General features: G+C 51.7%; 1 protein-coding gene across 8 annotated transcripts in view; it reads right to left on the bottom strand.

Moving 5' to 3' along the window:
• Rtn4rl1 (reticulon 4 receptor-like 1) overlaps positions 1 to 11277 on the bottom strand; it is a 67881-nt gene that overhangs the window by 47452 nt on the left and 9152 nt on the right. For 3 of the 8 annotated variants that reach the window (XR_263761.2, XR_263760.2, XR_263758.2), the window contains exons 2-4: positions 6010 to 6097; positions 2658 to 2754; positions 1719 to 2174 (exon numbers count right to left, since the gene is read on the bottom strand). The exons of 3 other annotated variants lie outside the window; for them this stretch is intronic. The gene's annotated coding sequence lies outside the window, so the exon portion shown is untranslated. Of the gene's footprint in view, positions 1 to 1718; positions 2175 to 2657; positions 2755 to 6009; positions 6098 to 8783; positions 8903 to 11277 lie in introns of those variants that run through there. 2 more of the 8 variants (XR_263759.2, XR_263762.1) reach the window with 2 other exon arrangements.

Genomic DNA, 11277 nt, shown 5'->3' with positions numbered 1-11277 from the left:
CGGGGGTAGGGGAGCGGGCAGCACAGGACCACACCCAGCCCTGGCCGCCCACCCCGCTGGGCTGTGTCCTCTCCCCACCCGACCCAGACCCCAGGACTGGGCCCAGCGCTCCGGGTGTACTAAGCCTAAGCCACAGCACTAGTCTGATCTCATTTGATCACAGCAGCAGCCTGGAGAGGACTTCACTTTCCCCATTTTACAGATGTGAAACCTGAGGCACAGCCTGATAGAGTGGGGTCAGGCTGGGAACTCCGGCTTTGAGGGCAAGTCCTGGACTTCTTGGCTAGGTGCCCCCAACCCCATCTCCCCACCAGGCCAGGCCAGAGAAAAGGGAGTGCGCTGTCCCTGCAGTGACTCCCGGGGTGCTAGGAGGCCTCTAGATACCCTGTTGGGTGGACATCCACATAGGATGCTGTGGTCCTTTACACTCCCTCGGGCACCCGGCCACTCTTGGGCAGTTAACATCGGAGCAGGACAGGCTCCAAGTAAGGGTGCCCATCCAGTTCCTGTCCCCGTGCACTATGCATGCTAAGCCACACACTCATACCTAGCGCTGTCCTCAGCACCCCCACGGCATAGATGTACTTTCACCCTAGGGAACTCCTCAGGCAGCACCCTTCACAGTACACACACACCTGCCCCGCCCTGACCCCAGCTCCAAACATACACGTGTGGTACTGCAAACATAAACTAATAAAATAATGTGAGTACATATTCTCACACCCATGAACATTAAGGAATGGCTGCCCCATCTCTGTGTGCCTCCCTATACAAATGTACAGTCAGAAGCGCCTGTCTCTATACATGGCATATACATTTGGGCACTCAACATTCACTCACCAAGAACGGTTGGCCCACCTCCGCCCCTGCACATGGTGCTGGTGCACACACAAGCACACAGAACTCTGTCCCCTTCATCCACTTCCTGCACACATGGTCACACGGACACACATATGCACTGAAGTGCACACCTCTACCCGATCCCTATACCTGTGTGTCTACACGCACAGGCACACTCAGACACACTCGTGAGCACTGACTGCAGGCGGCTGGGGAAGAGCTGCAGCCTCCAGCCCTGCTCCTATTTAAAGACAAGCATTGCTGGAAAAGGAACAAAAGCAAAGCCAGCTATAAATAGCCACCTCGCTCCCGCTTTTCCTGCCCTCCGGCCTCCCTGCCCTGCCTCTCCCCTCCTGCCTAGGCCCCAGAGCAGCCCAGGCAGGCCTGGGAGGTGGGCATCAGGGCCTGGAAACCACGTGGCCAACCACTGAGCTCTGGAGCTGACCAGGGGCTCCCGGCCTGGGTGGGTGCAGGCACACAGAGCTGGCCACCTGCAGCCAGCGTGCGTGCGTGTGCCCAGCACAGAGGGAGGGCAGCCGCCTGGGCCAGGGCTGCTGTCTCAGCAGAACAGCAAGCCTGGCAGCTGCTGGTGGAGGAAGGCAGGTCTGCCAAGCAGCAGCCACTGCTGCCCGGGTGCTATCTCCTTAGCCAGGCCAAGCCTTTCCCGGTTTGGTTCTGAGGTAGTTGCTAGGTCCCAGAGGCCGGGGTAGTGGGTGTCCTATCAGGAACATTGTGGGACAGAGGAAAAGGTGTCAGACCAGAAGGCCAGAGGGACCCAGTTCCTGCTTTGGATCCCAGTTCTATCACCTATGGGTTCCCCCAGCACTGGGCAAGGTCCTAAGCACATCACTAAGTCTAGTTCAACCATCTCTCCAAGGGGTGTTGGGAATGATGCGTGAAAAATGGTTGTGAGCTGGGTGTGGTGGCAGTCACCTATAAGCCAAGGAGAATGGCAGATCTGAGCCCAATCTGAGTGACTCTGTGAGACCCCGCCTTAAAATAATAAACAAAGGTTGAAGATATAAGTCAGTGCAAAGGTTCTGAGTTCAAAACTCAAGTACCAAAAAAAGAAAAATGGTGGTGCCTGGCAGGCCCTTCCTTGGGAGCTATGGAGTGCCATAGGATGGGAGAGAAGACAAGCTGCCTTCTATGCTGGAGAAGAACTCCATAAAAACAAAACTTATTTTTCATTTAATTTATTCTGTAGTTACCATCTTCCAGATAACAGACTCTCTTCACCTTATTTGAGCCTCTGGGCCATACGTATTATTTATATTTCCACTTCACAGATGAAGAAGCTGAGATTCAAATGCTTGCTCCAAGGCCACACCCTCCTGAAAGTGCAAAACCAGGTTGCAAAGTGGAGCTGGGACTGTCTAAGTCCAAAGCCCTGGTTCCCATGTCCTGTACTGTGGAGGGCTGGGGCGCTCTGATTCTCAGCCCCGCCTCCCCGGCCAGTAGAGACCTGGGCCTAGCTAGCTACACTCCCTCCCCACTGGATGGGCCTGGGGAGGGAGGACAGGGATTTGCTACATGAGCTGCCCCCCACTCCCCTGGCCCTGGCTCCCCCAGGGGCCTCTGCACTCCAACCCTGGGGGAGGAGAGGAGGGAAGCGCTCAGGCAGACCTACTTTCAAGGCTTTAATCCTTTTTGCTTAAAGGATTTTTTTTTTTTTTTTTTTTTTTTTTTTTGCTTGGGGAAGACTTGGTCTGATCAGAGGAGAGACGCAGGGAGCTGACAAGCTTGGGAGGATGGGGGGTGTCGAAGAGAAAGAAATACATATTTATTACCCTCAATTATTAAAAAATAGATAGTACCAGATCTTAGGCCCTGGCAGACACTGCAGCGGCATTTGTTCAAGGACTATCTTCTATCCTTCTTTTTCTTCCTCTCTTTTTCTTTTTTTGGTTAATGCTGTTGAGAGTGCAATGTGGTTAGCTTGTTAGTAAAAACACCCTGGCCAGGTCCCAGCGGTCTGCTTCTAGAGAGGCAAACAGGGCCAGTGGCTAGGGAGCCTCTGCGTCCTATTTACGGGGTGGGACTCAGGCCCGCCTCAGCAAAGAGAGAGGATAGAGTAGGAAGGGTCTACACCCTCAGTTTGGGGACACCCCCCAGCTCTTTCCTTCTGATCCCACTGCTCTTTTAGGGCAAACCTCCACAAGGAAAGGGCCTTCCCCAGGCTGCTGTTCTTTTCAAGAGAGTGGAGAAAGAGAAATCGATTCCAGCTTCCTTGGCGGGGGAGGTGAGAGCACTCTTCCAGGCTTCTGAGTGTCTCTCGGGGGCCCTGTCAGCTCCAGGACATGCGCCTCCTCCCAGGTGTGCATCTGCTTGCCGAGAGGCCAGGTCTGAGCCCGGAGCAAAGAAGCCAAGACAAGCTAGGCACAGTGAGGCCTACATGTAACCTCAGCACTCTGACAGGCTGAGGCAGGAGGGTTGAGAGCTTGAGCCCAGCCTGGGGAAACTTAGTAAAACAATAAAGGGCTGGGAACCTAGTGTCCAGAATCCCTACAGAGCCTGGCACACAGCAGGCCTGGGTCCATGGCTGCTGAATAATAGAGGATGAGGAAAAAAACAGCAGCAGGGACTCACGGAGGTTCTGTTCCATGCCAGGAAGACATTTTACATCCACTTTGTCCCACAAATTCCCAAACCCCAAGAGGTAGGTGGCATTAATCCACTTTTTTAAAAATTGGGATTGAACCCAGGGCCTTTGCACTGAGCTAGGTCCCCAGTCTTTTTATATTTTTATTTTGAGGCAGGGTCCTGTTAAGTGGCTAAATTGCCCAGGCTGGTCTCAAACTTGCAATCCTCCTGCTTCAGCCTCCCAGAGTGCTGAGATTACAGGTATGTCTCACCATGCCCAGCCTTAACCCCACTTCTCAGATGATGAAACTGAGCCCCAGAAAAATAAAAGCATTTGCCGAAGTCAAGTCAGTGGTAAGTGGCAAAACAGAGATGTGTTCCAGCCTATTTCCCTTGCTCCTGTCTTCTTGGCTTCATCTGCAGGGGTAGAAGGAAAACCCAAGCTGACCAGCAGTAAGGTCAGGAAGAACCAAGCAAGAGCCAGCATCTGTGTCATAGCCAAGAGACTGAAGCACTGGGCCGGGGTTGGGTCTTTCTTTCTTATCAGGAATACCCTCTTCCTTTCCTTTCCTTCCCTTTCATTTCCTTTCCTTTCCCTTCCTTTCCCTTCCCTTCCCTTCCTTTCCTTTCCTTCTCTTCCTTTTCCCTTTCCTTTTTCCTTTCCCTTCCTTTCCTTTCCTTTCCTTTCCTTTTCTTTCCTTTCCCTTTCCTTCTTTTCCCTTCCCTTCCTTTCCTCTCTCCTCTCTCCCCTTTCCTCTTTTCTTTCTTTCTTTCGCATCACTATACAGGCCAGTTGGCCTTAAACTCCCAGCCATCCTCCTGCCTTAGCTTCCCAGGTGCTGGGATTATAGGCGTGCCCTACCATTCCTTCCAGGAAGAGCCTGTGTCTGCAAGAAGGAAGAGTCAGCTCAGAATCAGGCTATGGGCAATGGTGGATGGTGCACCAGGTCTCATCCCCTTCTCTAAGACCCTGAGGGCCACTGCAGAATGTTTCCCAGGTAACTTTACACTGCCTGGAGGGCACTCCTGACCCTCAGCAGAGAGGGCAGGAAGTTGAGGACAGAGTGAGGAGAATCCTCCCTCTGCCCTAGGTGGCCTGCTCTGCTGCTCCTGGGGTTTCTGCCCCTGGCCAGGGCTGGCCAGTGTCATCCTCACCACTCACAAGACTCAGCTCCTGAGGCAGGGAGGGGGAACTTCAAAGGGCTGCTGGGAGGAAGTTGTCATGGCTACTACTGATATTGATGGCAACTTCACTGAGCTCCTATTCTGGGTCAGGCCGTAGAAAACTTCCAAAAGCTTTATACTCAACATCCCCTTTAATCTTTACAAACCTACAAGACAGGTCCTGCTAAAACCCCCATTTTACAGATGAAGGAACTCAAGACCAGGAAATAGTAACTCCCAGGATTTGAACCTGGGTCTGACCAGTGTGGTGAGTGCTTAATCACCCCACTCAGAGGTAAAAGGCCCGGCTGCTGACCCTTGGGATGAGCTCTCCTTCCCAGCCCTCTCTGTGTTGCTGAATAAGCAAGGCCACCCACAAGCACAGCTAGAGCCAACTGGTGTGGGCACCATTGCGGGAGGTGCAGGACAGGCTGGGGTGGGCTCTGGGAAGAGAGGCCTGTGCCACCAGCCAGCACGTCTTAGGCATTCCAGGAATCCATTGGTCCACTGTTTCTAATGCTGTGTGATTTCGGGCAAGTGGCCACAGTTCTCTGAGCTTTAGTTTACTCAGCTGAGCTATTAGATCCTTTCTAGCACCAAATTTGAAAGAGTCTACAAATCTGGGAAATCCCCCAGTGCAGATCAGAAGCAAGGCACACACCCTTCCTCATATCCCATCCACACAAGGTTTTTAGTGTCACAAACCACCCAGTCCCAAAGAAAATTAGCGACTGTGCTATCTTCCCCCTTTGGTTCACCCTCAGCCAGATTCACTGGAGACGTAGGCCATGTTCACAGCCACCACACACACACACACACACACACACACACACACACACACGCCTTTCTTCTCTCCAGTTCGTGGATAATGGCTTTGGGTCTGGTGTGACCGCCGGTAGGGGTAGTCCCCTGTCTCTCTTCCCCTAGGATCTACATAGTGTGCACAGGGCAAGGCTACCAGAAGTTGGCTGTGGCACTGGCAAGTCACATTATGGAGAATTTTGCAGCTATTAAAACTAAGGCTTAGCTGAGCATGGTGGTGCATCCCTGTAATCCCAGCATCTGGGAGGCTGAGGCAGGAGGACTGAATGTTCAAACCCAGCCTGGGTAACTTAATGACTTAGCGAGACCCTATCTTAAAAATAGAGCCAAGTGTGGTGGAGCATGCCTGTGAAACCAGCCCTTGGGAGACTGAGGCAGAAGGATTGTCATGAGTTCGAGGCCAGCCTGGGCAAGTTCAAGGACAACTTGAACTGCCTAGCAAGATCCTGTCTCAAAAAAACAAACAATATTATCCAAAAAAAAAAAAAATAGGAAAGGGCTGGGGGTGCAGCTCAGTACAAATCCCCTCCGTTCCATCCCCAATACCACAACACACATATCTTTAGAACTAAGGCTTAAGCCAAGCACAGCGGTACATACCTGTAGTCCCAGCTATTTGGAAAGCTGAGCCAGAGGATCATGTAAGCCCAGGAGTTCGAGACCAACCTGGGCAACAATAACATCATCTCTAAATAAGGAGATAAATGAACAAAATCAAGGCTTAGAATCACCAACTCAGAAGGTGTTTGGGATACACTGCCAATTCAACAAGACAGGGCACATTCACATGAATGTATTTTTGTTTGTTTGTTTTTGGTACCAACAATTGAACTCAGGACCTTGCGCTTGCCAGGCAGGCCCTTAGCCACTGAGCTACATCCCCGGCCCTCACATGAATGTGGAAAGGAAATACAAAAGGGTGCACTGTATGTGTCAAGCGCCTGAGTGTGATGAGCTTTCCCACACTTTGCTCTCTGGGTTGCGGGATTATAGTGATTTTCTTCTTTTGCCAATCTGTGGTTTTCCAATGTTTGCTGCCATCAGTATGCATTGGCAAATTCAAAAAATTTATTCTGTGGCTGTTGAATCAACCAACCTCCTCCTCCCTGGTACTTAAGGTTCAGCAATAATCAAGCTCCTGCCAATCTGCCCTGCAACTGATCTGCCACCACTCTTGTACGACCGTGGCTGCAAACTGCTCCTGCACTTGCCCGCTAGCCTTTCTGACCTTTCTTCAGGGCCCTCCTCCTCCAGAGAGCCCACCAGGGAGGAAGCCCTGCATTGCAGCCTCCTGCCCCCAGCTTGAAACCACCTTCCTCACCGCCTGTACTGTCTTCTCCCTCGCCATGGTGTGACTTCTCCCATAATTTCCGGAGTGGGGACCTATACTCAGCTCATTGCTCATTCCCCACTGTAAACAGACCTGAGAGTCTGTGGGTGTAGCTCAGTGGTACAGCACTTGCCTAGCATGCAAAAGGCCCTAGGTTCTATCCCCAGCACTGCACATAAAACAAAAAGCTCAACAAGAAATGACAATAAGGCACAGAGCTGATTGAAGCTGATATTCTAAAAAGAAACAAAAGAGTGATGAGGCATGGTGATGCACATCTGTAATCCCAGCACTTGGGAGGCTGAGGCAGGAGGATCACTGCAAGTTCAAGGCTGTCCTGTGCTATATAGTGAGTTCAAAGCCAGCCTGAACTACATAGCAACAAACAAACAGTGATGAATAGGGCTGGAGGGATGTAGTTCAGTGGCAGAGCGCTAGCCTAGCGTGCACGAGAACCAGTTTGAACACAGAACTGAGTAAAACCAAAGGGCTTGTGGGAACTGAACTTTGGCTGTGTTCTCAGACAGTAGCCTGGGCCATGTAAATAGCCAAGGGGAGGTGTCTGGCTCTGATGGGAAGTGGGCTCCCCAGACCCACCACTCCTCTTTCCACCCCGTGCCAGACAAGTGACGGATGCACCTGAACCTGCCCCTAAGCCCGGGTCCTCTCCAAAGCAACCTGAAACTGCTCCACAGACCACTGCTCTGCCCTGCTCACAACCCAGGGAAGCCCAGTATTACTTCAGGCACACTCCTGCCTCAGGGCCTTTACACTTGCTAGTGTGCCATCTGCCTGGAGAACTCTTCCTAGACAGCGGCGGCTTGCAGAACTCAGCTCCCTCACTGCACTTACACCTCTGTTCAAATGCCACCTTTATCAGGAAGGCTTCCAGCCAATCTGTCTAAGATAACAGCTCTCTGGTCACCTTCTATTCTTTAATTAAGCCTCTGGCTAATATTCTCCCACACACTTACCTGGTTCATAGAATGCTCTTTGTGTTTTATTGTCTATCTCCCCTCTCACAACTAGAACATATGCTTTACAAAAATAGGGGACTTGGGTTTATTCATTGCTTCATTCCCAGAGTCCCGCCAGCAGTTGGCCTGTAGTCAATAGTTTTTACACAAATATGTGTCAGATGGAGAGAGCCCTCCCAGGCCCTCTCCACTGACATGAAAAGGAGGCCAGCCCCTCCAAGGTTAGACAGTCTACTACGGGTAACTGTGTTCTGTTACGGAGCCCAACATGAGCCATGGCATGGTGGCATGGCTCGCTCAACTGGGGTTTTCTTTCTGGGAAATAAAGCTGGGAATACCATGAAGGTGGTACAGTAACGAGGCATGGTAGCATATGCCTGTAATCCCAGCACTCAGGAGGCTGAGGCAGGAGGATTGACAAAAGTTCAAGGTCAGCCTGGGCTACACAGCGAGTTCAAGGCAGCTTGAACCGTGCAGTGAGACTCTGTCTCAAAAAAGGAAAAAAGAAGGTGAGGCAGTAAACCAAAGGGGAAGAAGTCTGGAAGAGCGAGCTGTGGGTGGTCAGCCTGGGTGAAGATCCCGGGGTGCAAATACTGGGGCAAAGGAGGAGAAGCTGAGGGGGAGGTCAGAAGGGGGACCACAGAGGCTTCACTTCCTAGGGCCAATCCCTTGCCTGGCAACTAGAGAGTCCAGGTCATCCATGTCCTTGCAATAATCCCCCATTTCCAACAGGCTCCCGTGAGCCCCTGCAGTCAGATTTGCCAGCGCGGCAGAACCCCCTACCCGGTGGGGGGGGTGGTGGGACGGTACAGGAAGCCCACTGCTGCGGTGCTCCATCATCAGGGTCATCATATTGGGTGGTTAATGCCCTCTGAGGGGGCTGCTGCACTCTCCCGAGCAGCCCCCCGAACTGCCCCAGCCTCTGTCCCTCTGTTCAGATTTCCTGTCAAAACCGTAGGCCTGGCCAACAAGCAGGGAGCCACCCTGCCAGGAGAGAGGGAGCGGTTCAAAGGAATAAGTCATTTTCACAGATGGGCACGAAGACAAAACAGGCAGAGTCTCCTCACCCCAGGCACCACCTGAGCTCAGCTTCATCTGGCGATTTCACCTCCTCATGTTCGGTCCAGCCTCATTTGAACATTTCAGATCTCCGAAGCCCAGAGTGTCCACAAGAGGTTTTCATTGGCTATAGAATCGATAGCGCGAATTTTGGTCCATAAAAATCCGCCAAGTACAACCCTAAACTTTTCCAAGCAAGAGTGCTGTTTCTTTCCCCAACACAGCACCTAACCTGCTGGACACCCACCCCGTGTGTGCCACACGGCCGGACTTCCTGTGCTTGTGGCTCCCCAGGGCTGCGGAGGGGCAGGGTTAGGATGGGTGAGGCAAGAGGATCATAAGTTCGAAGCCAGCCTGGAGAACTCAGAGAGATGATGTCTCAAAATTTTAAAAAAGGGGGCTGAAGCTGAGTGTACTGGCATATGCCTGTAATCCCAGCACTACAAAGGCTGAGGCAGGGAGATTGCCCCAAGTTCAAGGCCAGCCCGGGCTATATACAATAGTGAGCTTAAGGCAGCCTGAACTACACAAGGAGACCCTGTCTCAAAAACAAACAGACAAACAAAAAACTTGTACTCTTTCTGCCTCAGTTTACCATCGTGCTGGGATTCAGATGTGCGCCGCCACGCTGAGGCAAATATTTTGTACTTGCACCTGAATCAGTCAACATTAGCTAAGCATCTCACAGATGCATGTTTATTAATTCAACACATTTTAGTGAATGTCGCTATGTGCTACATTTGGTGCAAGACCAAACACCCAGGTGTTCTAGCCTGGTCCTATAGGAAAGAGGGCAACCTTGGCCTAAGTAACTCGATGAGTATATAAAGAAGGTACAGATGGGGGTAGAGATAATGCTGCCCTCTGAACGCACATGGGCACACACGCACATGTGCATGCGCACACACACGTGGCACAGCTGGGTGAGCAGTATGGACATGGCCTGGGCAGTAGAGGCTTCACTATTGCAGCACACACTGCCGGCCTGCCAGGGCCCAAACAGCTCTTCGCCTGAGGGCTTTCTCTGTGTGTGGAGCTGGCGCTGCTCACCCCGCTACCCCCACCCGTACTAGGTGGGTAATGAATACCTCCCTGCTGAGCCGGCACCCCAGCTCCCTCACCCCCTTGGCTGGCTAACTTGGAGGGGCCTGCTCCACTGTGTCCCAAAGCTCCCCAGTGGGCCTGAGCTCCAGTTCTCTACAACGGGAAGTTACTTGACAAGATGATATCTGTTGGCTTCTGGCCTTCTCCATCTTACTTCCCACTCACCTCCTGGCATTTGCTAGGTTCACTTCCCAAATAAACTACTTGCTTGAATCCCTGTCTCGGGCTGTGCTTCTGGAAAAACCTGTGGGTGACCTTGTGAGGAAGGATACAAACAGCCCATATGCCCTGCCACTGACTGACCCCAACTGGAAGCAAGAAGGCCTGCAGCTCATTGTTGAACCTGGGCAGGGCAACCTCAAAGGGCAGACAGCGGAGTTGGGAGTGGACTTGGAGGAGCAAGGGGAAAGCAGCACCCAGCCTCCTCATGGAACTGACCAACCAGCAAGACAGACAGATAATATAAAAGTAATTATAGGCAAGATGGTGCATGCCTGTAATCTCAGCTACTCAGGATGCTGAGGCAGGAGGATCACCAGTTTTAGGCAAGCCTGAGCAACTTAATGACTTACTGAGCCCCTTTTTTAAAAAAGAAAATGGGGCTGGTCATGGTGGCACACAGCTGTAATCACAAAACTTGGAAAGCAGAGGCAGGAGGATTGCCACAAATTTGAGGCCAGCCTGGGATACATGTCGAGTTCAAGGCCAGCCTGAATTACATAGTGAGATCCTGTCTCAAAAACGAAACAAAACAAAAAAATAGGGTTGGGGATGTAGCTCAGTGTTCCTTAATACTGCAGTAATAATAATAACATTTAATAATAATAATATAACTGTAATAAAGGGGTTAAGTACTATGACAGGGAGGTGCCAGCCTGGTAGGACTCATCCCCAGGCCCAGGGGATGGAGGGAGGTTCCCAGAGGAAGCAATACAAGAGCTGAGGCCTGAAGGATTGACATGAAGAGGAAGCAGCAGCACAGAGTATTCTAGGTAGATTTGGTTGTTCAGAACCTTAGAGCTGACAGCGGACATGAGCCAGTGGCATGGAGCAAAGCTGAGCAGACTTGGAGCTCAGAGTTCAAAGTAAGGAGCGGGGAGAGAGGAGGCAGAGCGTGGGTGGGCCAGGAGGGCTTGACAGCCAGGCAAGCTGCATCCCCTAAAGGAAAAGGGAATCGCTGAAGGTTTTTAAGTGAGAGTGACAGGGCATCATACGGCACCCAGCCATATGTACAATTTTAGGGTGTCAATGTGAAAACAAACTTAAAAAAAGAGTGACAAGAACACACTTCACTGTAGATTCCAGCTGTGGTGAAAGCAAGCAAGGAGCCGGGCATGGTGGCACATGCCTGCAATCCCAGCACTTGGGAGGCTGAGGCAGGAGGATCACTGCGAGTTC

This window comes from Chinchilla lanigera, unplaced genomic scaffold (genome assembly GCF_000276665.1).
Source record: "Chinchilla lanigera isolate Chin_1 unplaced genomic scaffold, ChiLan1.0 scaffold00080, whole genome shotgun sequence".
Classification (NCBI taxonomy): Eukaryota; Metazoa; Chordata; class Mammalia; order Rodentia; family Chinchillidae; genus Chinchilla; species Chinchilla lanigera.
Note: the sequence above shows the minus strand (reverse complement) of the source record. Positions and strands in the feature narration are given on the sequence as shown.